This window comes from Oryctolagus cuniculus, chromosome 2 (genome assembly GCF_964237555.1).
Source record: "Oryctolagus cuniculus chromosome 2, mOryCun1.1, whole genome shotgun sequence".
NCBI classification, from domain to species: domain Eukaryota; kingdom Metazoa; phylum Chordata; class Mammalia; order Lagomorpha; family Leporidae; genus Oryctolagus; species Oryctolagus cuniculus.
Window position 1 is genome coordinate 97,728,322 of NC_091433.1, and position 27,231 is coordinate 97,755,552.

The following is a 27,231-nucleotide window of genomic DNA, read 5'->3' on the forward strand; positions in this document are numbered from 1 at the left end:
AAAGGCCCTGTATATCATGCTGAGAAATATTTTTAAACCCTATGTTGTTTCTGTATGACTCAATTTTCAATGTGATACTTACTTGCCTTTTCTAAGGCTATACATTATCACTAAGAAGAATATAAAACTTTGCATCTAACTAAAAAAAGAAGAGAAAAGACCCAAATCAATAAAATCAGAGATGAAAAAGGAAACGTAACAACAGACACCACAGAAATAAAAAGAATCATCAGAAATTACTACAAGGACTTGTATGCCAGCAAACAGGGAAACCTATCAGAAATGGATAGATTCCTGGACACATGCAACCTACCAAAATTGAACCAGGAAGACATCGAAAACCTAAACAGACCCATAACTGAGACAGAAATTGAAACAGTAATAAAGGCCCTCCCAACAAAGAAAAGCCCAGGACCAGATGGATTCACTGCTGAATTCTACCAGACATTTAAAGAAGAACTGACTCCAATTCTTCTCAAACTATTCAGAACAATCAAAGAAGAGGGAATCCTCCCAAATTCTTTCTATGAAGCCAGCATAACCTTAATTCCTAAGCCGGAAAAAGATGCAGCACTGAAAGAGAATTACAGACCAATATCTTGATAAACATAGATGCAAAAATCCTCAATAAAATTCTTGCCAATAGAATGCAACAACACATCAGAAAGATCATCCACCCAGACCAAGTGGGATTTATCCCTGGTATGCAGGGATGGTTTAATGTGCGCAAGACAATCAATGTGATACACCACATTAACAGACTGCAGAAGAAAAACCATATGATTATCTCAATAGATGCCGAGAAAGCATTTGATAAAATACAACACCCGTTCATGATGAAAACTCTAAGCAAACTGGGTTTGGAAGGAACATTCCTCAATACAATCAAAGCAATCTATGAAAAACCCACAGCCAACATCCTATTGAATGGGGAAAAGTTGGAAGCATTTCCAGTGAGATCTGGTACCAGACAGGGATGTCCACTCTCACCACTGCTATTCAATATAGTTCTGGAGGTTCTAGCCAGAGCTATTAGGCAAGAAAAAGAAATTAAAGGGATACAAATTGGGAAGGAAGAGCTCAAACTATCCCTCTTTGCAGATGATACGATTCTTTACTTAGGGGATCCAAAGAACTCTACTAAGAGACTATTGGAACTCATAGAAGATTTTTGCAAAGTAGCAGGGTATAAAATCAATGCACAAAAATCAACAGCCTTTGTATACACAGACAATGCCATGGCTGAGGAAGAACTTCTAAGATCAATCCCATTCACAATAGCTACAAAAACAATCAAATACCTTGGAATAAACTTAACCAAGGACGTTAAAGATCTCTACGATGAAAATTACAAAACCTTAAAGAAAGAAATAGAAGAGGATACCAAGAAATGGAAAAATCTTCCATGCTCATGGATTGGAAGAATCAATATCATCAAAATGTCCATTCTCCCAAAAGCAATTTATAAATTCAATGCAATACCAATCAAGATACCGAAGACCTTCTTCTCAGATCTGGAAAAATTGGTGCTGAAATTTATATGGAGGCACAAGAGACCTCGAATAGCTAAAGCAATCTTGTACAACAAAAACAAAGCTGGAGGCATCACAATACCAGATTTCAGGACATACTACAGGGCAGTTGTAATCAAAACAGCATGGTACTGGTACAGAAACAGATGGATAGACCAATGGAACAGAATTGAAACACCAGAAATCAACCCAAACATCTACAGCCAACTTATATTTGACCAAGGATCTAAAACCAATTGCTGGAGCAAGGACAGTCTATTCAATAAATGGTGCTGGGAAAACTGGATTTCCACGTGCAGAAGCATGAAGCAAGACCCCTACCTTACGCCTTACACAAAAATCCACTCAACATGGATTAAAGACCTAAATCTACGACCTGACACCATCAAGTTACTAGAGAACATTGGAGAAACCCTTCAAGATATTTGCACAGGCAAAGAGTTTCTGGAAAAGACCCGGGAGGCACAGGCAGTCAAAGCCAAAATCAACTATTGGGATTGCATCAAATTGAGAAGTTTCTGTACTGCAAAAGAAACAGTCAGGAGAGTGAAGAGACAACCGACAGAATTGGAAAAAATATTTGCAAACTATGCAACAGATAAAGGGTTAATAACCAGAATCTACAAAGAGATCAAGAAACTCCACAAGATCAAAACAAACAACCCAATTAAGAGATGGGCCAAGGACCTCAATAGACATTTTTCAAAAGAGGAAATCCAAATGGCCAACAGGCACATGAAAAAATGTTCAAGGTCATTAGCAATCAGGGAAATGCAAATCAAAACCACAATGAGGTTTCACCTCACCCCAGTTAGAATGGCTCACATTCAGAAATCTACCAACAGATGCTGGAGAGGATGTGGGGAAAAAGGGACACTAACCCACTGTTGGTGGGAATGCAAACTGGTCAAGCCACTATGGAAGTCAGTCTGGAGATTCCTCAGAAACCTGAAGATAACCCTACCGTTTGACCCAGCCATCCCACTCCTTGGAATTTCCCAAAGGAATTTAAATTGGCAAACAAAAAAGCGGTCTGCAGCCTAATGTTTATTGCAGCTCAATTCACAATAGCTAAGACCTGGAACCAACCTAAATGCCCATCAACGGTAGACTGGATAAAGAAATTATGGGATATGTACTCTTTAGAATACTATACCGCAGTAAGAAACAACGAAATCCAGTCATTTGCAACAAAATGGAGGAATCTGGAACACATCATGCTGAGTGAAATAAGCCAGTCCCAAAGGGACAAATACCATATGTTCTCCCTGATCGGTGACAACTGACTGAACACCAAAAAGGAAACCTGAAGTGAAATGGACACTATGGGAAATGGTGACTTGATCAGCATAGCCCTGACTGTAAATGAACAACTTAATACATTATCCCTCTTAGTAGTTTTTTGTCTGTTCTACTTAATATGACTGGTTTAATTCTGTAATTAATACACAGTTATTCTTAAGTGTTAAAAATTAACTGAAATGTGATCCCTGTTAAACATAAGAGTGGTAATAAGAGAGGGAAGAGATGTATAATTTGGGACATGCTCAAGCTGACTTGCCCCAAATGGTAGAGTTAAAAACATACCAGGGGATTCCAATTCAATCCCATCAAGGTGGCATGTACCAATGCCATCTCACTAGTCCAAGTGATCAATTTCAGTTCACAATTGATCATAATGAAAGGACTAAGAGTCAAAGGGAGCACATAAACAAGTCTAGTACCTGCTAACACTAACCGATAGAATAAATAAAGGGGAGAGTGATCCAACATGGGAAGTGAGATACTCAGCAGACTCATAGAATGGAAGATGTCCTAAATAGCACTCTGGCCTCAGAATCAGCCCTAAAGGCATTCGGATCTGGCTGAAAAGCCCATGAGAGTATTTCAGGCATGGAAAGCCAAGACACTCTGGCAAAAGATCTCTGCGAGTGAGATCCCAGTGGAAAGAACAGGTCATCAAAGAAGGAGGTACCTTTCTCTGAAGGGAGGAGAGAACCTCCACTTTGACTATGACCTTGTCTAAACAAGATAAGAATCAGAGAACTCAGAGGGCTTCCATAGCCTTGGAAACTCATGACTGGAGCATAGGGAGACTACTGATGCCATAGACAGGATTGTCAATTGGTAAAGTCAACAACAGGAGTCACTGTGCACTTACTCCTCATGTAGGATCTCTGTCCTTAATGTGCTGTGTATTGAGATTTAATGCTATAACGAGTACTCAAACAATATATTTCACTTTGTGTTTCTATGGGGGTGCAAACTGTTGAAATCTTTACTTAATGTATACTAAACTGATCCTCTGTAAAAAAAAAAAAAATTGTCAACTCCCAACTTGACTCTCACTGGGATTAAACATGACAATAGGTCTGATCTGATTTCATCATCATTTAAAAAAATCATCTATTATTTTTCACTTTATGTTTCTGTGTGAGAGCAAACTGTTGAAATCCTTACTTAATGTATACTAAGCTCATCTTCTGTATATTAAGATAATCGAAAATGAATCTTGATGTGAATGGAAGGGGAGAGGGAGTGGGAAAGGGGAGGGTAGTGGGTGGGAGGGACGGTATGTGGGGCAAGCCATTGTAATGCATAAATCGTACTTTGGAAATTTATATTCATTAAATAAAAGTTAAAAAAAATAAAAAAAAACTTCGCATCTGCAGTTGTTAAATTTTGGACTTCAAAATCAGAAATGTCATCTATTGGAAGTTAAAGATGTTAATCCTCTAGTCTCTCCTAGATACTTTGCACTGTTTACCTATAAACTTGGGGTATTCATTTTACTATTTGGATTACTCTGTGCTGGAGATGCATAGCTGACAGCTGGCACTTTCTTGTGAAATTTGGTTCCACTTAAAACAAAGCTAAAGAAATACCAGCACTGCTCACAGGCCTGCAATTTATTGTTAAATAAATGTTGTATAAACCTTCGTAAATTTTAAAAACATTAGAAGTTAGTAAGAATAAAGTGAAAAGCAATAAGACTCAAAGAAAATGCTTAGCAATAGTGCTAATGTCAGAGATGTTACCATTTTAGTTACATGCACTATACCAATTAAGTTATTTCAAATTCGGACATGAGCACACCATTTCCCATAACTACCTTTATATACAGTTAAAAACCTGGGATCCTATGTAGAAAAGTGCTAGTAGCTCAAGTCTCACTTGATTAGAGTCACTTGGAAGTCTATAAGATGTACACTGACTTATCAGAGTAAGGGGAAAATAAAGCCAAGGAAAAAATAAATAAAAATCACATGCTAAGATACAACCAGCATACTCAAGGCTGTTGATTTTGATGGAATGAAATCTTAGAGTGGGAATACAAATGAAACCAATAATCATGGAGATGCCACTTGTTTTCACCATTGTAAACAATAGGAACATCATTTCAAGGTATAGCACATTGACAGACTAAAATGAGAAACTGTGAACAATGTTAGTTAGTACCAAAATATTCCCTAAGTTTGGAAGTAGTTCTAGTTCTGTTGCCTGTGCAATTGCTCTTCAAAACATGTGTTCTCCTTAGAAAATATGTCTTCTGAATGGCTTTGTAGTCAGTGTGGAAAAGTAGGAAATGGGGTTCACAGTGAAGCTGAGTAAAATGCTTCCAAGATGATTCATTGTATCAGTTAGTAATTTCACCATACCTACATGTTGAATTTCAGGATTTTGTTTTTTAACTCCTTCTCAAGTCTGTGGGCTTCAGCTCCTCAGGTAGTAATAATATTTTTCATGTTTAAGTATACAGGTCCCTGCTGTATAGTATTCTATAGAGTGCATGTCCCATAATTTCTTTATCCAGTCTACTGTTGATGGGCATTTGGGTTGGTTCCAGGTCTTAGCTATTGTGAATTGAGCTGCAATAAACATTAAGGTGCAGACTGCTTTTTTGTTTGCCAATTTAATTTCCTTTGGTAAATTCCAAGGAGTGGTATGGCTGGGTTGAATGGTAGGGTTATATTCAGGTTTCTGAGGAATCTCCAGACTGACTTCCATAGTGGCTTAACAAGTTTGCATTCCCACCAACAGTGGGTTAATGTCCCTTTTCCCCCACATCCTCTCCAGCATCTATTGTTGGCAGATTTCTGAATGTGAGCCATTCTAACTGGGGTGAGGTGAAACCTCATTGTGGTTTTGATTTGCATTTCCCTGATTGCTAGTGATCTTGAACATTTTTTCATGTGCCTGTTGGCCATTTGGATTTCCTCTTTTGAAAAATGTCTATTGAGGTCCTTGGCCCGTCTCTTAAGTGGGTTGTTTGTTTTGATCTTGTGGAGTTTCTTTTTTTTTTTTTTTTTTTTTTTTTTTTTTTTTTTTTTTTTTTTGACAGGCAGAGTGGACAGTGAGAGAGAGAGACAGAGAGAGAAAGGTCTTCCTTTGCCGCTGGTTCACCCTCCAATGGCCGCCGCTGCAGCCGGCGCACCGCGCTGATCCTGGCAGGAGCCAGGAGCCAGGTGCTTTTCCTGGTCTCCCATGGGGTGCAGGGCCCAAGCACCTGGGCCATCCTCCACTGCACTCCCTGGCCATAGCAGAGAGCTGGCCTGGAAGAGGGGCAACCGGGACAGAATCCGGCGCCCCAACCGGGACTAGAACCCGGTGTGCCGGCGCCGCAAGGTGGAGGATTAGCCTATTGAGCCACGGCGCCGGCGGAGTTTCTTGATTTCTTTGTAGATTCTGGTTATCAACCCTTTATCTGTTGCATAGTTTGTGAATATTTTTCCCATTCTGTCGGTTGCCTCTTCACTTTCCTGACTGTTTCTTTTGCAGTACAGAAACTTCCCAATTTGATGCAATCCCAAATGTTAATTTTGGCTTTGACTGTCTGTGCTTCTGGGGTATTTTCCAAGAAGACTTTGCCAGTACCTATATCTTGCAGAGTTTCTCCAATGCTCTCTAATAATTTGATGGTGTAGGGTCATAGATTTAAGCCTTTAATCCATGTTGAGTGAATTTTTGTGTAAGGTGAAAGGTAGGGGTTTTGCTTCATGATTCTGCACATGGAAATCCAATTTTCTTAGGGGATGATTTTATGGTTATTGGTGATTGCTTTGCCTCAGGATTTTGGTTTTAAGATCTGGCATGCTATAGTGACTCTCCTATGGTTCATTTTGTGTGGCACAAACTGGAAAGGACAGATTCTGTTGCCTAGTAACCACAATAGTCTCAGGAAATGTATTGAATCTGTAATTTGCTTTCAGAAGTATGAACATTTGATGATGTTGCTTCTCCCAAGTCATGAACATGTAAGGTTTTTTTTTTCATTTTTAAATGTTGTTTTTTTTAAATTTCTTTCTTTAGTGCTTTTGTAATTTTCATCAGAGAACTTGGTTGGACTTCTTCCTTAAATTTATCCCAAGATATTTAATTATTTTTGGAGCTAATGTTAATGGGACTGATCTTGAAAGTTCTTTCTCAGCTGTGGCATTGTCTGTGTATACAAAAGCTATTGATTTTTCTTTGCTGATTTTATATTCTGACACTTTACCGAACTCTTTTATGAGTTCAAATAGTCTCTTAGTAGAGTCTTTCAAATTCCCTATATATAGGATTATGTCATCTGCAAATAGGGATAGTTTGATTCCTTCTTTTCCAATTTATATCCTTTTGATTGCTTTTTCTTGCCTAATGGCTCTGGCTAAACCTTCCAGGACTATATTAACTAGCAATGATGAGAGTAGGCGTCCTTGTCTGGATCTGAATCTTAGAGGGAATGCATTCAGCTTTTCACCATTCAGTAGGATGCTGACCATTGGTTTGTCATAAATTGCCTTGATAATGTTGAGGAACATTCCTCCTATACCCAATTTGTTTAAGGTTTTCCTCAGGAAAGGATGTTGTATTTTATTAAATGCTTTTCTGCATCTGTTGAGATAATCATATTGGTTTTGTTCTTCAGTTTGTTCATGTAATGTATCACAATTATTGATTTGTGAATGTTGAACCATTCCTAAATAATAAAAATAAATCCCACTTGATCCAGGTGAATTATATGCCTGACGTTTTGCTGGATTCGAGTAGCTAATATTTTGTTGAGGAGTTTTACACCTATGTTCATCAGGGATATTTGTTTATAGTTCTCTTTATTGTATCATTTTTCTGACTTAGAAAGTAAATTATTAACATTTCATTTAAGGAGTTTGGGAGGATTTCCTCCCTTTCAATTTTTCTGAGTAGCTTGAGAATAATACTGTTAGTTCTTTAAATGTCTGGTAGAATTCAGAAGAGATGCCATTAGGTCCTGGGCTTTTCTTTGTTGGAAAGGTCTTACTGATTCATTCTCTGTTGGTTGTCAATCTGTTTAGATATTCTATGCCTTCATGACTAAATTTTGGTAGATTATATGTGTCTAGGAATCTCTCCATTTTTTCTAGTTTTCCAATTTTTTGGCTCACAGTTTGTTCTAGTAATTCCTCGTGATTCTTTTTATTTCCGTGGTGTCTGTTATATTTCTATTTTCATCTCTAAATTTATTGAATTGTGTCTTCTTCCCCCTTTTTTTGTTAGTTGGCCCAATGATGTATCAGTTTGCTTATTTGCAAAAAATAAGCTCTTCATTTCACTGATCTTTTGTGTTTTTTGCTTTGAGTTTTATTTCTTCTCTAATTTTAATTATGTATTTCTTCCTACTAATTTGAGGTTTGGTTTGTTATTTTTTTTAGGTCCTTGATATACATTAATAGCTCATCTATTTGGTACCTTTCCAATTTATTTATGTAGGCAACAATTGCTATACTTTCCTCTTAACACTGCTTTTATTGAATCCCATAAATGTTGATATGATGTATTGTCACCTTCATTTGTTCCCAGAAAATTTTTGATTTCACTTTTGATTTAGTCTATGAACCACTGTTCTTTCAGGAACATGTTTTCAGTCCCATGTGTTTGCATATGATCTAGAGATTCCCAAGTTGTTGATTTCCAGCTTCATTGCATTGTGGCTAGAGAAGATGTATGTTGTGTTTCAACATTTTTTTAATTTCTTGAGACTTACTTTATGGACTTAGCATATGGTCTAGCCTAGAGAAAGTTCCATGCACTGATGAGAAAGATGTGCATTCTTCAACTGTAGGGTGAAATGTTCTGTACATATCTGTTAGGTCCTTTTGGTCCATAAACTCTATTACCTATGTTTCTGTACTGATTTTTTTGTCTATTTGATCTATTGATAAATGTTGGATACTGATATCCCCCCTTACTATTGTATTGTAGTCTATGTATTCTTTTATATCCATTAACATTTCTTTCGAATAGCTAAGCACCTTATAATTAGTTGTGTATACATTTATTTTAGTCACATCTTCCTGTTGAATTGATTCCTTAATCATTATATAAAGCCCTTCTTCATCTGTTACAATTTTTTGTGTTAAAATCTATTTTGTCTGATATTAGGATGAAAACACCTGACATTTTTACTTTCCATTGGCATGGAAAATTTTTTCCAGTATTTTACTTTCAGTTGGTATGTATCTTTGGTAGTGAGATGTTTTTCTTATAGGTAGCAAATAGATGGTCATATGTTTTAATCCATTCAGCCAGCCTGTATTTTTTAACTGGATAGTTGAGGCCATTCACATTCAATGTGACTATTGATATTTAACAACTTGGCTCTGCCATTTTCCAGTAAATATTCCTAGTGCTTACTTTGGATTTCTTTTGTATGTTAACTGGAGGATTATCAAACTTTACATTCTTTCATATTGATGGCTATCTTTCTGTGTTTCTGTGCATAACACATCCCTAAGCAGCTTATGTAAAGCTGGATGAGAAGTGACAAATTCTTTCAATTTATGTTTGTTATGAAAGGTGTTTCTTTCACCTTCACTCATAAATGACTACATAGCAGGCTACAGTATTCTGGGTTGACAGTTTTTTTTTTTTCTCTTAAGATTTGGGATATATGCTGCCATTCTCTCCTAGCTTGTGTTTCTGATGAGAAGTTAGCTGTGAGTCTAACTGGATCCTCTGAAAGTAATCTGGATTTTTCTCATGCACATTTTATGGTCTTTATGGTGAATATCTTTTCTGGTAATATCTGTTATGAGATCTATATACTTCCTCTACATGAGTGTTCCTTTCTTTCTCCAAATTAGTGAAGTTTACTCTAATTATTTTACTAAATGGGGCTTCTAATCCATTCTCTCTTTCTGTACCTTCAAGAACTCTAATACCTGTATGTTGTGTTATTTGATAGTATCCCATAAATCTCCAACACTGTTTTTAAGTTTTCTAATTTCTTCTTTTTCTTCTTCTTTGATCTAATTGAATGATTTCCAAAGTTTTGTTTTCTAGGACAATATTCCTTCTTCCATGCCAAGTCTGCTGTTATGGCTTTCCACCACATATTTTATTTGGTCTATTGAATTTTTCATTTCTAATATTTCATTGTGATTTCTCTTTAACATATCAGTTTCATAGGAAAATTTTCATTCATACCATGTATGGTTTTCTTAAGTTTGTGGATTTGTGTGGGGAGCAACTCGGACTAGACTAAGTTACTGGAATTAAGACTTATTCTATGCATCTGCTCTCCCACAATATGGCGCTGGGAGAGGAGTAAACAGCTTCCACACAGCTGCCTCTCACCAACTTGACAAGCTGCAGGAGCTGATCTTGCTCCTGATTGGAGGGGAGCAGTGTACTCGGTGTGTGGGTAGCAGAGTTGGGATTGGCGGAAGAGGACTATAAAGGAGGAGAGAGACAACATGCACCAGGAACATCTAAGAGGAACACCTGAGGAACATCTGAGCAGCCCCTGAGAGAGCCGGCCGGCGGTGTGCTGCTCCCCTGCGGAAGTGGGGAAAGTGGCAGGGGGGCCTGCCCCTCCACGGAGGTGGAGGGACGGCAGCCAACCTGGGAAGAACCAGCAGCAAACCCGGGAAGGGCCGAGCAGACAAAAGAACAGCGCAGGGTCCTGTGTCGTTCCTCCGCGAAGAGGGGGAGCAACAGATTTGCTTCTGGTTGCTTAAGAATGACCTATGTTTACTTTTTAATTCTATTTCCAGAATTTCCTCAATCTCTTCATCCAAACATTTAAATATTGAAACATAGTTGTGTTCCTCTAGGGGAGGGTAACAGGGTCTTCTTTATTATTGTTTCTTGAATTTCTTCATTTGTATTTAGTTAAATACAATGAATACATTTGTGGAGTTTTTTTTCTTTTCATGGTAAAGTTTTTTTTTTCTTTGAGCTATGAATCTATGACTTAATGTAATGCCTGCACTTTTAGTAAATACCCAGAGGTATATGGTTGGTATGGCCACGGAGCTCTGGTCAGCGCTTAGGTGTGGGGTAATTTTCCAGAGTAACACACAGGTGATTATAGTAGCTCTCAATGCCTGGGTGTGTTCTGAACCATTATAAACCCCACAAGTGTTCTGCACAGTCTTCACTGTGAGCACAGTTTCTGCTGCAAAGACCTGTTATTAGTAACCAAGGAAATCCAAGCATGTGGAGCTGCAACCAGTGATTGCCCACAGGCCCCACTATACCCTGTACCTTTTCATGTATCCACCAAGTCTCTACAGTCTCAGTACAAAAGGCCCCAACAGACTCTGAGTGCACAGGTTTCTCTGCCCTACCAGGCTGTCCAGTCAATAGAGTGGCAAATGTTCCCCGAGATAGTTCTGCCTAGGTGTCTTGCTCCTGGGAGTCTGTGGGTGCTTCATTGTCCTCTGAGGTTGACCACCTACCTCCCTGTCAGGCTCAAAGTCAGTGGGGACTGCCTAGTATTCTCTTTGCTAGAGTCACTGGATCACATGCATACATGAAAGTCACTGGCCAAATGTTGCTATCTCCTTACTATTACTGCCAGCACTGCAAAAAATAGGGAGTCCTGCTCAGCCAGTTGCTGTGCATGTGCACAAATTCTTCTGCAGCTCCTGCTCTAATCCAAAATGATGCTCAATCCTTCTCATCCAAGCAGCAGGAGCTTTCACGGGGAAGTTGAGGTGAATTAAATATGCCCCTTGTCCTTCCACTGGGTTCATGGACAACCTGTAGCAACTGCTGGCCTCCAGAGCTCCAGTCCAGAGTCACACTGTGACTCCCTCTGGCTGTATCACCATGGGTTGCTTCAGCCCAGCCTCGCCTCTGTCTCCAACCTGCCTCCTGCTCCAGCTCTTGGCTGCTTCAGTTGTGCTTGTGCTGGTGTTCTTACTGCATGTCTGCACCTTCCACACAGGTCCATGCCATTCCTTTTCCTGTTGTAGGATTTCCAGTGCAGTTTTCTCTCCTATTCTATCCTGAGAGTGTACTCCCTATCCTTTTTCTTCCTGTTCATCTGTAGCCTATCACAGTGTGTTGGTCCCAAATTCACCATCTTGGAATCTCACTATAGTTATTCTTATCACAGAAGAGTGAGTGAGTTGTAAGAAGAGTCGATTCTGTAATATCACCCACAAACCTCACTCAATTTGGAATTTGGCTTAGAGACTACTAGAATGAAGCCAGTGGGGATTCATAGCAGAGACAATGCTCCACAGAGAAGCAGATTAAGTCTGAGTTGTGAAGTTGGAGGGTATTTGAAATCTTCAGAATTATTTTGATCAATGTGAAACCTAAAGCAACTTTCATTCCTGGGAGATTGAAACGCTAAGACAAAAGGGTAAGTCATAGTGTGTGTACTTTTTTGTTCTGTAACACCTATGGAGTTTCTGGCTAAAAATGAACAAGTATTTCTGATATGAATTTGAGCCAATAAAATGATATATTTAAAACACAGCTTGGAAAAATTTGATAAATAAATTATTCATGAAAATATGCATGGCTACTTTTTTTAATCTCTCAAAAGTGTTCCATCCTCCCCATGCCAACCCACAGGCATGTGAAATTTCCTTTAACATTTACATGCTTTTTCTTAAGTATGGAAATCAATGTCAAAACCAAAACTGTCTGTATGACTTCTTCCTCAGCATTTCCAGTTAATTATTCATTGAGTGCTGAGGAGGAATGTGAAATAAATAAGACCAAATAGCAGTGCTTATTTCCAGATGACTTTCCATTATATAGTCATTCATGTTCTTACAATTATTTTGGTTGTTTATCTTGCATTGTATGTTCATAAATTGTAATTTTAAATATAATTAGAAATCAGTGACATAACTCAAAGAATGATTTATTACTCTCAGGAAGTACTGAGGGCAAGCAGTCTTAAAGTAAAGCACCATATTTTATAGGTTTGAATTAAAAACTCTTAATTTTGTAAAACACATCTAGACTATAAGATTAGAGATCAGATTATCCATTATTATTTACAGCCAGTTGGATCTGTAAAAGAAAGAAATTACAAAATAAGTCTGACATGATACAAAGCAATTTCACACCAGATGTTTATCTAGATTTTAAAATTAACTTAACCCTATTTTTTTTTAGTCAACAAGTATCCTAAGCCAACAGTACCTGTTCAACAGTCTAATACTTGAGGTTGTCTCTAAGACAAATAAGTGTGTTCAGGCCACTGTCAGACATCTTCCAACTTCATCCTGAGAGTAGATAGCTGAGGTGGTCTACTATTGAGTATATACAGTATTATAGTCTATAGATTATACACCACAATGGAGACAGAAGAAATCCTGTCACTGTTGATGATTTAATCCATGGAGAACCTACAAAGAGAAGAAAGGAAACAAAGTACAAATCCATTCTCTAAGTACTTCAGATGAAGGAAGCTGACTAAGATAGACTCAGGGGCATCTTCCTGTGTTCTACATATTAAACTAGTCAGTTATCTCTGATTAACAGCAAGCGTTGATGTTGACTTTTCTTTAGACCTATTTCCTGGGATATATTTTTTACCATCTACCTTTGGGTTAACACAGAAGTTTGTAAGTTTGAAGATTGTAAAAGATGACCTATTTTATCTATGAGCACAGCAAAATATTTACCATCAAACTACAGTACAAGATAGTTTTTGAACACCCATGATTGTTTTTAACAAGAAAATTAACAGGAAACAGAGGGAAATATCTTTGTGGCAAACAAAGGGAGATCAAGGATCAAAGGAGAGAGAAATACATAGGAAAGTAGGGCCCTCATTCATAAGGGTGATAGGTACTGAGTGTCTTAGTGCAAGAACATTTCAGCTCTCTTATAGAGTTGTGAAAAAGTGAAGAGACCAAAGGGGAACTGATGCCATCCATCATCCTTTTACGTTAAATAGGACTCCCACACTAATTCACAACCTTGAAAGTGCAAATAATATAATACTGGCAGCCAATGTGAATGTAGGCAGGTGTATCATAATTCCAATGACTTTAGAAAGAATTCACTCAATGTCATAAGTTATAAGAAAAAACAAACAATGCCTACCAATCAGCACCATAACTCTTCACTACTGGAAAGAATGCCCTCCCCTATGTGCACTAACAAGATGTAGAAACATGATTCTCAGCTGGGTAAGTTTGACTTCCCAGAATTCTGAAAACTGTCCGGAGACATTTCCAGCTGTCACATAAGGGGCTTTACTGCCTTCCAGTGGATAGCTGTCATCCTCCTAAAAACAGTACTGGCCTGTGCCCCAACTAACTATTATCCAGCTCAAAATGAGTATGGTGCCCAAGTAGAGCATTTTGGCATAGGAAAAGGGTCTATATTTCCCCCTCTTTCAAACTCTTCACCTTTTAAACCACTTTTCCAATAGTTTGAGATATTGGGATATTTTTGCATCATGAGCAAAGTTTTTCATAGAAGAGTGGGAACAGTAGGCAGAATTTTAAGGTAGCCTCTGATTTATGCACACTGTGTTATGCCCTGCATTTCCCTCACCCTTAGATTAGCGCTGAGTCTAGATGATTAAGGATGGCAAAGCTGATATACAGACACTCCTATTGTTATGGCCTTTGACATGAGGAACCACTTGAAAGACTTGAGGGAAATTCCCTTGCTGGACTGTGTACTGTGGTATGAGTGGGAACTACAAATATACCCTAGGAACTGAGGTTAGATGACAAGTGACACAGAGAAGCTGGATCTCTCAGTCATGTGCCATAAGGAAATAAATAATGCTGATGATAAGTATGTATTCATGAGCAGATAAATCTGATCCTGCAGATGACAGCCAATGCATGTAGAAATTTGATGGTGTCTTCAATTATGACTGTAGCCCTTTCTTGGCAAGGGGGTCTTTCCTTGTCTCCTGGGCTTCCTACTCTACCATGACTGTTTCTGCCTGCTTTTCTAGATGATTCATTCCACAGTCCTTCTCTCTCAGATCCTCCATGTCCCTGGATATTTCCTGTAAGCATGATCAGTCCCTAAGTTAAACTAATAAAACTAAGAATCCTGTCACAGTGACTTCAGCAAGGTGTTTCAATACTAACATATCTAACATGTTGAACCTGCCTAACTTCTTAAAATAAAGCTTTCCAAAATTATATGGTCAGAATCTTATATTTTCCTGTATATCTTATTTCACTTATACCAAGTGTTTCTTTAAGTATTTTTGCGTCTTACTCATTAATGTGATTCAGATTAGAAATATATTTTTATTCATGCGCATGATTTTTACATTCTGTGTCTCAGCAGTGTGAGAAGAGGAAGACAACTTTACACAAGGGAAGGAAATGAAGAACTGTGATTTATATGCTGTCCAGTCTGATCATAGTGACTTCAGTCCACCGGATTGAAACCTTAAGTACTCAGTGAGACACACTTAACCAAAATCCTCTGCCATAAAAATCTTAGAAGCAAACTCATAAAAGCTTACTTCAAAGAGAGGTTGTGAGGAAGAAATGCTAAATTAGGAACTTGCCTTATACATGGTGCTCCTAATTCATTTATTCAAGCCTATTCAGTCACTGCAAGAATAAAAAAGGCACTGAGTGCTAATACTCCTGTGAGCTGTGTGAAGTGTATATTTTATTGGAGTAGCGACAGAACAACAGAACAGTAGGCTCCAAATAATCATTGATAGACAAAATTGGGACAGGAGGGCATGGTGGTCACACTGACTACGATGTCATCAGTGTGACAGACTGGTAAGGATCTTAGAAGTTGAGGGGATGGGAGAGCAGAAATGCAATAAGAAACAGAATGGTGAGCCACATTAGGAGCAGAGACAGGTGTGATGACTCTTTAGTGGCCCTTCTCAAGACTCTGAAGTTCAAGTGGTAAGTAACAATTTATTCCAGAGCTAGAAAGGAAGTCTTGTGTCAGATTCTCTGTATTATTGATTCTGGAGGACCCTGTAGTAATTCTGGCCATGTAGTCACCATTCTAGCAGACAATAGAAAGCCCCTGCCTCAACTGTCACCACATGATATTTCTCATCACCAAGAAAGACTTGAAGCCTGAGGATGTAAGGAAACATCCACCCTCATGAGCATTCATCCTGCAGTGTTTGGAACTCATACAATACCTGTGCCAGTCCTCACGCAGGAGCAGTGATTGGGCGTAGATGGCTAATGATCACATCACCAAGTCACAGGGTTAGGGGAAGAGGAGTTACAGGATTTGATCTGTGTCTGAGGTATCCCAGTACCCATCTGCCCAGACTCTGTATCTTTATGAATGGTGCTGCCTTCTGTGGACATCTGTCTCCTTGGGATCTTTCCACAATTTCATCACTTTCTATTTTCTAAAATGTGCTGTCTGACTGGGCTCCTGTGTCTACAGTATGCTTTCTCATCACTTTCTGGACCAGTCTCCTAGTGGAGGGAGCACATGGAGACAACTCAATTATGGCCATGAAAAGTTGAGTGCAATTGCCAGGCTGTATTTTGAATACTTTCCTGAACCTTAAGGAAGAGACTTCAATCAAGTTTTTCACATTCATGCAGGAAGCCTCTAGGGGTAAATGTCAATCAATAACTCTGGGCAAGTGCTAGGAGCAGAAATAAAATTTTCCTATTCCTGAGTCCCAAAACCATTGAGATTCAACAATTATGATTAAGTCCTGACAGTGAACCTGGTCCTATTTCCAAAATTTCACAAGTGAGATTTGATGTTCTGATTATAGAAATAGACTAAACTATGATCAGAGTGTTGGTAAGTGACTGCTCACCTGCCACGTAGTATCAGCCAAGTGACTTTATCTTTCTATGCCTTGCATTCTCTATAAAAAAGGGCAACAATTCCTGATGCCCAAAACTGTTTTTGAGTATAAAGAGTTCCAGATACAGACACTCCTCAGCTAGTGTCTGACAAACCCTAAACCCTCAATAATTCTTAGATATCAGGATTTGGAATGTTACACCTTGTGATGATTTAATTGATGTTTTCTCATTCCCTGTTCACCTCTAGTATCCACAAAGTAAGGGGTCTTTTCAGATTACTTCTCATTCTCAAGATAGAGACTGGAATGTAGAAGACCTCCAGACTGAAGAAAGGAATGATGAACCAAGAACACAGTTTTTTTTACTCAATTCTGTCATCTTCTCACGTGGATACTAGTCAGGCAGTAAAAAGCACTGAGTTCTGGCCTCACTTCTACCACAAAGGTAAGTCATTGTCTCCAGATGAGTGTTACTGTGGCTATGACAGCCTGTGAAACTTACATACACAGAGGCCTTATCTCCTAAACACAGGTCTTGTACACAGACCTCTCACAAACACAGGATAGCACATCACACAGGCCTCTCTCTCTCTCTCTCAGAAAAAATATCTGGCAATCTGTCTCAAGGGTGTCCTACATGCATAAGTGTAAGGAATAGATCTCGCTCCTCCCTTACTCGAGTACCAAGAACACACCAGAAATCATTGAGTGAGTATTAAGAATTGAACATGAAAAGTTCATAGTGATGTGGGAGAAGATGTTATGGAAATAACCTCTGTGATCCAAAACAATGAATGCAGTGATATGCTCTTATTAGGTTCCATATGGATTTATAGAAACAACTTCAATCCCACCTGTACATGCTCAGGGAAGACTTATCCTAAGAGGTGAAATCGTATTGAAATATTCTAAAGCATTACTATTTCCAAATCTTAAACCGTCTAAGGAAAGAGCAAGGTGAGCTTTGCAGATCTGAAGTCATGTGATGCTGAGAGTTCAGAAATCATGTAAAATAGACAATCAGAAAGAATCTAGTCTCAGAACAACCAGGACACACTGCATCCCAAGGACCCAGAGGAGATAGACATAAATATATTAAGACATGCAGTATTTCAAATAATCCACTGAAAATCATAAGTCGTATAGATGCAGGAGTGCCTGCTATTCTGTATCTCCCTCCCATACCACTTCAGTCAGACTCTGGAAAGATGATGCTGGGATCTGCGGGACCTTGGAAACCCTAGGCCATAGAGGTCACTTAATAGCTCTTCAACATTAGAGGCCCCCAGACCTAACTGTCAGCAGTGGCTTTTGAACATGAATCATTGAGGTTCCACAGACATAGCAAGATGGCTCAAGTGCATTACCTTTTGCATGAGTTCAAACAGATCCTGGGCACCTGCTGCTTCTCAATTTCTTTTTGAGGAGATCATGTTGCAGAGTGTGAGAATCACTTAGATTAGACATAGCAGCCCTTGGGTTAGGGTGAAACATTCACCAGTAAAAATGAGGAGACTAACACTTTGCCACACTTGATTTCTCTCAATAAAAAGAGATCTCCCCTTTATGCTTCTCCTCCTGTCCCCATTCTCAGCATCTTTTCTCTGTGTCTCAGTGCTCTGACACTCTCCATATTAATTGTTTCTCTCTTTTAACTCATAGCAGCTTCTACCTCCAAATTACAACTTGGCATGGTCTTTCCACACTCCCCACTGCCAGTCCCCACATCCATTTATAACATCTCTCATTTGCATAATTTAATATCTTTCCTGGACTGCTACTAGATTACTAAGTTTCCAAATTCCATGAGGTAAATCAATTGTTGGATGGTCTTGGGTCAAGGGTCCAGAGCCTATTAGTTGGTTTATTTTATTTATTTGTTCTGTTTTACTTCATTATTTACCATGTTGTATGCACTACACTTTACTTCTTGCCCCTTCCTAATTATTTTTCTTGCAGCAGTTGTTCTCAGGGAATCTCACTCAGTCTAACATCTTTAAAGGACATTTGAAAGCTCATGACATCTTAATGTCTACCTACAGTCCAAACACCATCTTCAGCTTCTCTTCTATATTTAGTATACTGTCTTATAATAACTTATTTACTTGACTTACTAATCATGATGTCTAATTGCCAGCTCCAAACTCACCTGTCCTGACCATATTTATCTCTCTTTCTTTCTTTCTCTCCCTCCCTCTCTCTCTCTCTCACACACACACACACATACACACACATACACATGTATACACACACACACACACACAAAGTCTGCCTTCATTATACATTTGAGTAATCCTAAACTACTATTTTCTTCTCATACCAAGGCAGGAGTCAGCTAAGGGTTAATTGGGGAATCTGAGAAAAATGAATTCTCAAATTATTTTGTAGTCTTAGTGTGTTTTTCCTTTTTCCAGTCTCTACCTCCTTGCCCTTATACTTGACCTTGAGGCAGTGGACAAAGAGATAATTGGGGAAGCTAAGGAAAAAAGTTGCAAACTTGACCTTCATATGCATGTGGTAATGTCCAGATGGCTTACATGCCAGATGATCTCAGAACCACACGGAGGGTTGCCTCTCACCAAATAACCACCCCTATAAATATACAGACCTTAACCACATTCAAGTGGCTTTGGTCTCAGCCTGTTGCCAGCTCATATTTTCATAATGAGTATACTTTACTTTCCTGTAATAAACATTTGTTTCTTTACTCACTGCTTGTGTGAGCCTCGTTCAATTCGTTGTCTGAAGTTCAAAAGAGCTTAGTCATGAACTTTCCACTCTCAACTCCAATGATACTAAATACTTAAATAAAAAAATAGCTATTTCTGTATTTTGAAGATCTGATCCCAAGTCCATCTACCTCTACCACCAGCATTTTTCATTCTATTCCTACATGACTCCATCTCCTGGACTGCTCAAAATCAATATTCTCAAATTGGTACTTATTTGGGGCTGGTGCTGTGGTGTAGTGAGTAAAGCTACTGTCTGGAGTGTCAGCATCCCATATGGGCACTGGTTGTAGACCTAGCTGCTCCTCTTCCAATTCAGCTCTCTGCTATGGCCTGGGAGATCAGTAAAAGATGGCCCAAGAGCTTGGGCACCTGCACCATCATGGGAAACCCAGAAGAAGTTCTTGGCTCCTGGCTTCAGATTGGTCCAGCTCTGGTGGTTGCAGTAATTTGGGGAAATGAACCAGTGGATGGAAGCTTGCTCTCTCTCTGCATCTGTCTCTCTGTAATTGCCTTCCAATTTTAATTTTTTTTTTGACAGGCAGAGTTACACAGTGAGAGAGAGAGACAGAGAGAAAGGTCTTCCTTTTCCTTTGGTTCACCCTCCAAATGGCTGCTGTAGCTGGCGCGCTGTGATCCGAAGCCAGGAGCCAGGTGCTTCTTCCTGGTCTCCCATGCAGGTGCAGGGCCCAAGTACCTGGGCCATCCTCCACTGCCTTCCCAGGCCACAGCAGAGAGCTGGACTGGACGAGGAGCAACCGAGACAGAATCCAAGGGCCCAACCGGGCCTAGAACCCAGGGTGCCAGCACCGCAGGCAGAGGATTAGCCAAGTAAGCCACGGCACCAGCTGTAATTGCCTTTCAAATAAATAATAAATAATAAATAATAATAAAATGTTTTCTTAAAAAATTGGTACTTAGGGGCTGGCACTGTGGCATAGCAGTTTAAAGCCCTGGCCTGAAGCGCCGGCATCCCATATGGGCACAAGTTCTATTCCCTGCTGCTCCTCTTCCCATCCGGCTCTCTGCTATGGCCTGGGAAAGCAGTGAAAGATGGTCCAAGTCCTTGGTTCCCTGTACCTATGTGGGAGACCTGGAAGAAGCTCCTGGCTCCTGGCTCCTGGCTCCTGGCTTCAGATCAGCTCAGCTCCAGCTGTTGTGGCCATCTGTGGAAGACCTCTCTCTCTGTTTCTACCTCTCGCTGTAACTCTGTCTTTCAAATAAATAAAATACATATTTTTTAAAAAATGGTACTTCATAGTTGCCTAACAATAAATCATTTATTTGATTGAATCTTATCATATTGCTGCATAAATATCCTTTAACTTCTTTAGTCATAAATGTACATCCCTGATTAAAATTTTATGTTTTCCCATTCTACTCTGATTTTAATGACAACATCTCTAATCTAATTTGTATTTCCAATATGATCCTGAGTAAAGCCTTCCCTTTCCCTAGGCCTTGGTTTCATAATGTATAAAATGAACTCACTCAAAATGAGCACAGAAATGTTCAGTAGGGAGATCCATGGGTCTGTCACTCCATTGGAATGTGCTAAATTGGAATGAATGTATGGTCAAAACAACTCTGTGAAAGCCAGTTTCTAATTTGACCATCCATCACACCCATCATGAATATCTTTTTTGAAGAGATAATCTTCACATCACTAATATTTAAGAAAATCTCTGCCAAGTCACAGTCTATCTGATCCAGAGAGAACACAACAGAAATTTCAGTGACAACTCACAACAAGGAGTGTATACTTTGTAAAATATTTTGGTAGGATCTTCATAGAAATGTATGACTGCAGCTGCCACAAAAACTCTGATATGCAAAGGAATCTGGTTTCCACAATAGCCCTAAATTACATATCCAGACTGTCAAATTCTGAGCAAAATGAAATTAACACTTTTATAAAAGAAAATTATGTTTCAGTCTAAAAAGGCATAAACTTTCCTTATGCAAAATTTATATTTAAAAAGTTTATTTCCTTATGAAAAGTATAATTACTTTTAAAAACATTTACTTAAATACCCTACAAATGCCCAGAGGGTCAATGAAAGCAGGAGAAAGATGTATGATTGTCTAGTTTATACTGTGCCCCACCAAACTATACAAGTGCTACCTCTTAATCAAAATGTAAAAAGTAAATTATGTAATATAAAGATTTTTAAACATTAAATAGTGAATAAGGTATCAAGATATTGAGGAGATGATGATATAAATATGGAATTAAAAATTATGAAAAAATTTAAATAACAGTTTTGAAGAGACAGGAATCAATGAACATCAAGAGAAGGCAAATTAAGTTATCTAGATGTGTTACATGTTTTACTTATGTTATTTAGTAAAATGCATAGCAAATGAAAAAATAAACAGGCAAGCTATTTGTAGTACACCATCAATTGTGCTAACGCATGCATCGTGGGATACCCATTATGAGTGGAGAAGGAGAGGTAGAATATTTAGAAAATTATGGCTAAAAATACCCAAATATGACAAAAAACAGTTATCTGCCCAGGTAAGATAATCAGTGAAGTCTAAGAGGATGGATCATAAAAATCTGCACTAAAAAACATTCTACTAGAGTTAATGTACAAATAAGAATGCACAATCCTAAAAGGAACAAAGGAGAAGTGACTTTCGATTCACCAAACACCTTCAAAGAGGATAACAGCTGATTTTTTGTACAAAACAATATCAGTCAGAAGTTAGTGGGTGGCACATTTAAGTCACTGAAAGGGAAACAACCACAGCTATCAGATATGAATTCTGTATTAGATAATGTGACAAGTAATTGAAATTGTGTTCCTAAAACGGCCATCAATAAGTGAGAAAAGAAGTTTCTAAGGCTAAAATGAAGGACATTATGCACTAACTAAAACCCATATGAATAAATCAACATCATAGATATTGGTAACAACATAGATATATGTAACAGTCATGCTTTTTTCTTTATGTGTTTACTTATTTTTTCTATGTCAAAGTCAAGTGCAAAAAAAAAGTAATTATAAAGCCATGTTGAGGAGTACAGAATGTTTATGACCTAGTGGTGTTAAAGCTGTATTAGTGGACACATATTTAGTAATGGGACCCGAAGCTTTTGTATGTGGGAAGATTTTTAGTGAATATTTTATTTTTACTTTAATGACTGTCCACAGTTCATTTTTGATATACAGGAGTAATTTGAAATGTTCATGATCCACTGGAATTAAAAAGCAAATTTATTTGATGAAACACTAATTTGAAATCCATGTGTAACTTTTTCATAATATGTGTTTTCCACAAAACATTAAAGATGACCTTCTAAGTAAACTCATTTAATTTCTTCAGTTATCATTCATAATATCTGCCTCTAAGTCACTTATTTTGTAGTAGTCCATGGAAATAGGTTTTCTGGGTACTTTGAGTTGAAAATAATTGGTATTTTAATATAGAGGAAGGAATGAATACAAAATTAAGTTATGTTTGAAGATGGTATGAACAAAATTAATTTGATGAATCAGAAGGGTTAATACTCAGAACATATAATATTAGGCACTACTATAAGCCACGAAATATTTATGGGCTTAATAATTCAAAGCTCCAAATTAATTACACAGATTCAATAAAAAAGAAAAAAATATGCTTCCAAATATATCAAGACAGAAAAATCAACACAGAAATCAGCCATTTTCACTGATTCGTTAAAATCTATCTGTATATAAATAACAATGAATGCACTACATGCATGTAAATAATGTTAAGTAATTTATTTTAAAGTTTGACTAATTAAGCATACAAAAAAATGGACAACATTATGACAAGGAAGCAAATGATAAAGTTCCTTTTCAGAATTCAGATATAAGTGTTTAAATAAAAAGATATATATATTATAAAAATCTGTCATTGTTTCTCTCACAACAGAAATCCAGCATATCATAATTTCTTGGCACTCTAATTACAGTAGTAACCATCAAGTAAAATGTAACATGTCGCTCCCCCTCTTCGCGGAGGAACGACACAGGACCCTGCGCTGTTCTTTTGTCTGCTCGGCCCTCCTCAGGTTTGCTGCTGGTTCTTCCCGGGTTGGCTACCAACCCTTCCACCTCCGTGGAAGGGCGGATCCCCCTGCCACTTTCCCCACTTCCGCGGGGGGAGCGGCACACCGCTGGCTGGCTCTCTCAAGGGCTGCTCAGATGTTCCTCAGGTGTTCCTCTTAGATGTTCCTGGTGCATGTTGTCTCTCTCCTCCTTTATAGTCCTCTTCCGCCAATCCCAACTCTGCTACCCACATACCGAGTACGCTGCTCTCCTCCAATCAGGAGCAAGATCAGCTCCTGCAGCTCAGTCAATCAAATTGGCGAGAGGCAGCTGTGTAGAAGCTGTTTACTCCATTCTCAGCGCCATATTGTGGGAGAGCAGATGCATAGAATAAGTCTTAATTCGAGTAACTTAGTCTAGTCCGAGTTGCTCCCCACAGTAACAAGTGATTTGTACCTGCATGTACATTTCATTATTATTTAAGCTAGGGCCAGCGCCGTGGCTCACTTGGTTAATCCTCCACCTGCAGTGCCGGCATCCCATATGGGTGCCAGGTTCTAGTCCCAGTTGCTCCTCTTCCAGGCCAGATCTCCGCTGTGGCCTGGGAGGGCGGTGGAGGATGGCCCAAGTGCTTGGGCCTCTGCACCCGCATGGGAGACCAGAAGGAAGCACCTGGCTCCTGGCTTTGGATCAGCATAGCTCCTGCCATTGCGGCCATTTGGGGGATTAACCAATGGAAGGAAGACCTTTCTCTCTGTCTCTCTCACTGTCTAACTGTATCTGTCAAATAAAAAAAAGAAAAAGAAATATTAACTCACAATTTAAATAGACTATCCGGAAGGATTATTTTTGTAGAGCTGTGAAAGTGCCAATGAGGAAAAATGATGATTGAAGATAAAATCCTGAATTTGGACAATTAGTTCTTGCCAATATTAGGTTAACGCTATAGCAAAACAGTAATTGAGAACATTGTAAGGAAATGTAATAAGTCATAAAAATTGTCAAAATATTGTCAGTTTTCTAGTATTAAATTAAGCTTAAATTAAATTTTAATATTAAACTAATCATATTCTACCCATTATCATTAACTTACAGTGATCTGGGGAAGAGGAGTATGTTATATATATTGTCACATATTTCCAAAATTAGGATGTGCTTAAAAATAGTGACATGACATAATGAAATGTGTTACTTTTTTTTATTTGAAAAGTGGTGCATTTTACACAATGCCATCATAAAGCCTATAGGATCATCCTGGATCACCCTGAAAACTCTAATATTTCAGTTAAAAATACATTTTTCAGTTAATGCCACTTCAGATATTTCTTTCAATAAATATAACAGGAAAGGGTAAGCTACCAGAAGAACATAAAAAATAAAATTACCTTTTTAGATTCTAAAAAGAATGAAAGCAATCACTATCATTATTTTGTAACATTTTATGGAGGAAAAATGCTCAAAGTAATGATATTTTGAAGAGAAAATTATGATTATTTTCTCAGTGTTTGAATGACCTTGACTTTATCAAATAGAAAATGCATCGAAATACTTCTACCTCTTAGGTAAAAAACTGAAAAATATTCCATTGAAATCATTTGGTTATCTGAACCCATCAAATAGCCAACATGAGAACATTTAAGTCTAGAATTCTACTAGAATGTCTTATTTGTTTACAGTTTCCTATTATTAGAGAAAAACATTTGAAACCAATAAGAAGTAACAGTCAAATTTCAGCATACACACACACACACACACATACACACAGGCATTTTATAGCTTCAAACAAAATTTATAATCTAAGAATACTTTTTAAAAGCTTTTGAAGTTTCTTAAAAATAAACTTCTTGGTTCTAAGTGTTACCAATGGACATAAAAAATGTACCTAAGGAAAGGATACAAATGATAAAATAAATAGAAAGAAAAGAAAAAAAATGACAGATGAAATGGAAGGAATGGATTGAGATGAAACCAGAAAGGTAAGTATAAAATACATTTTAAAAAGCAAAATATGGAATCACTGAGAATGACAACTTAAAATTTTTTGAAAAATCATTTCTTTTTTTATTTTTTTAACTTTTATTTAATGAATATAAATTTCCAAAGTACAGCTTATGGATTACAATGGCTTCCCCCCCATAACTTCCCTCCCACCCGCAACCCTCCCCTTTCCCTCTCCCTCCCCCCTTCCATTCACATCAAGATTCATTTTAAATTCTCTTTATATACAGAAGATCAGTTTAGCATATATTAAGTAAAGATTTCAACAGTTTGCACCCACATAGAAACACAAAGTGAAAAATACTATTTGAGTACTAGTTATAGCATTAAATCACAATGTACAGCACATTAAGGACAGAGATGACATGAGGAGTAAGTGCACAGTGACTCCTGTTATTGACTTAACAAATTGACACTCTTGTTTATGGTATCGGTAATCTCCCTAGGCTCTAGTCATGAGTTGCCAAGGCTATGGAAGCCTTTTGAGTTCACGGACATTGATCTTATTTATACAAGGTCATAGTCAAAGTGGAAGTTCATTTATTCTATGCAATCTAAAGTTGTTAGTATGCACCTTTCCAGAATTCTGGAAATTACTTAAAGGCTTGCAATAACTAGGAGAATGTTTACTCAAAAAGAGGAAGAATTTTGTTGAAAGTAATGATATTTGGACAATGAATACTTTTCTGTTCAGATCTTCCTCTCCCCTCCTACTGGTTAGTATAAAATTTGCCACCCATAAATTAACATCAAAACTCCAAAGCTCCAAAGTCTGAAACTTTCTGTGTGCTCATCACAAGAGGAAAATCCCAAAGTTGATCTCATGTGAATTGTTATGCTCAAAATGCAGGCACATTAAAAATATCATATAAAATTACATTAAGGCTATGAGTTTCATGTTTAGACTTGAGTCCCATCTCTCTGATGTCCGTTATGAGACCTATACGTATTCTAAAACCTAAAAAAAAAAAGGAAGTCCAAAATAATTTAGTTCCAGGTTTTTCCCCTAAGGGATACTGAACTTCTATTAAAAACCAGCAAGTACATATTCACAGTGAAACTGAGCAGATTGACAGACACCAGAGAAACAGAACAGTTGTGCAGTAACATTAACATAGAGCATCCATTATTATTTTTTTTTGACAGCAGAGTTAGAGAGAGAGAGAAAGAGAGAAAGGTCTTCCTTTTTCCGTTGGTTCACCCGCCAAGTGGCCGCTATGGCCAGCGCGATGCAGCCCGCACATTGCGCTGATCCGAAGCCAGGAACTGGGTCCTTCCTCCTGGTCTCCCATGCAGGTACAGGGCCCAAGCACTTGGGCCATCCTCCACTGTACTCCCAGCCACAGCAGAGAGCAGGACTGGAAGAGGAGCAACCAGACAGAATCCGGTGTCCCAACTGGGACTAGAACCTGGGGTGCTAGTGCCGTAGGCAGAGGATTAGCCTAGTGAGCTGCGGCGCCGGCCTAGAGCATCCATTATTTAACCTGTCTGCCTCTTCCTTGGAAATCCCAGTAGTGGGGGGGCCTATCTTTATTACACCTAACTCAAAGCTAGCCTGGTAAGAACATTTTTTTCCTGAGAGAATTCATTGAGAATTAGAAGCAGCAACACTTTAACACTAAGGCTACCAGAAAAGATACATTTGGAAAAAATGTTCAGTGGACAAAAGCAAATTTTAAAAGAAAAACTGAAGAATGTAAAGTTTTGTACCCACTTACAAATAACATTTTGAGTTTTACAACTCACACTTTGTTTTAAAGTGTGCATGAGACATAAGAGTGAGGCAAAGGCTAGTCAATTCACTGGTTCCAAATACTTAAAGAAATTTCTGTTTAATTCTTATTTGACCACTAAGTAGAAACTTCAGTAGTCATACATAAAAAAAGGCTATGGAATTAGTTCTGGGAAGTCATTAGTCACTAACCAAACAGAAAATCCATGCACACACT

At 38.2% G+C, this 27,231-nt stretch overlaps 1 long non-coding RNA gene across 4 annotated transcripts in view; it reads right to left on the bottom strand.

Annotated features, from left to right (window-relative positions):
- Positions 1-27,231, bottom strand: part of LOC127488437 (uncharacterized) — a 93,673-nt gene that overhangs the window by 20,888 nt on the left and 45,554 nt on the right. For 3 of the 4 annotated variants that reach the window (XR_011386412.1, XR_011386409.1, XR_011386410.1), the window contains exons 6-7: positions 12,942-13,147; positions 12,015-12,809 (exon numbers count right to left, since the gene is read on the bottom strand). This is a non-coding gene — a long non-coding RNA (uncharacterized lncRNA). Of the gene's footprint in view, positions 1-12,014; positions 12,810-12,941; positions 13,148-27,231 lie in introns of those variants that run through there. The other variant, XR_011386411.1, reaches the window with a different exon arrangement.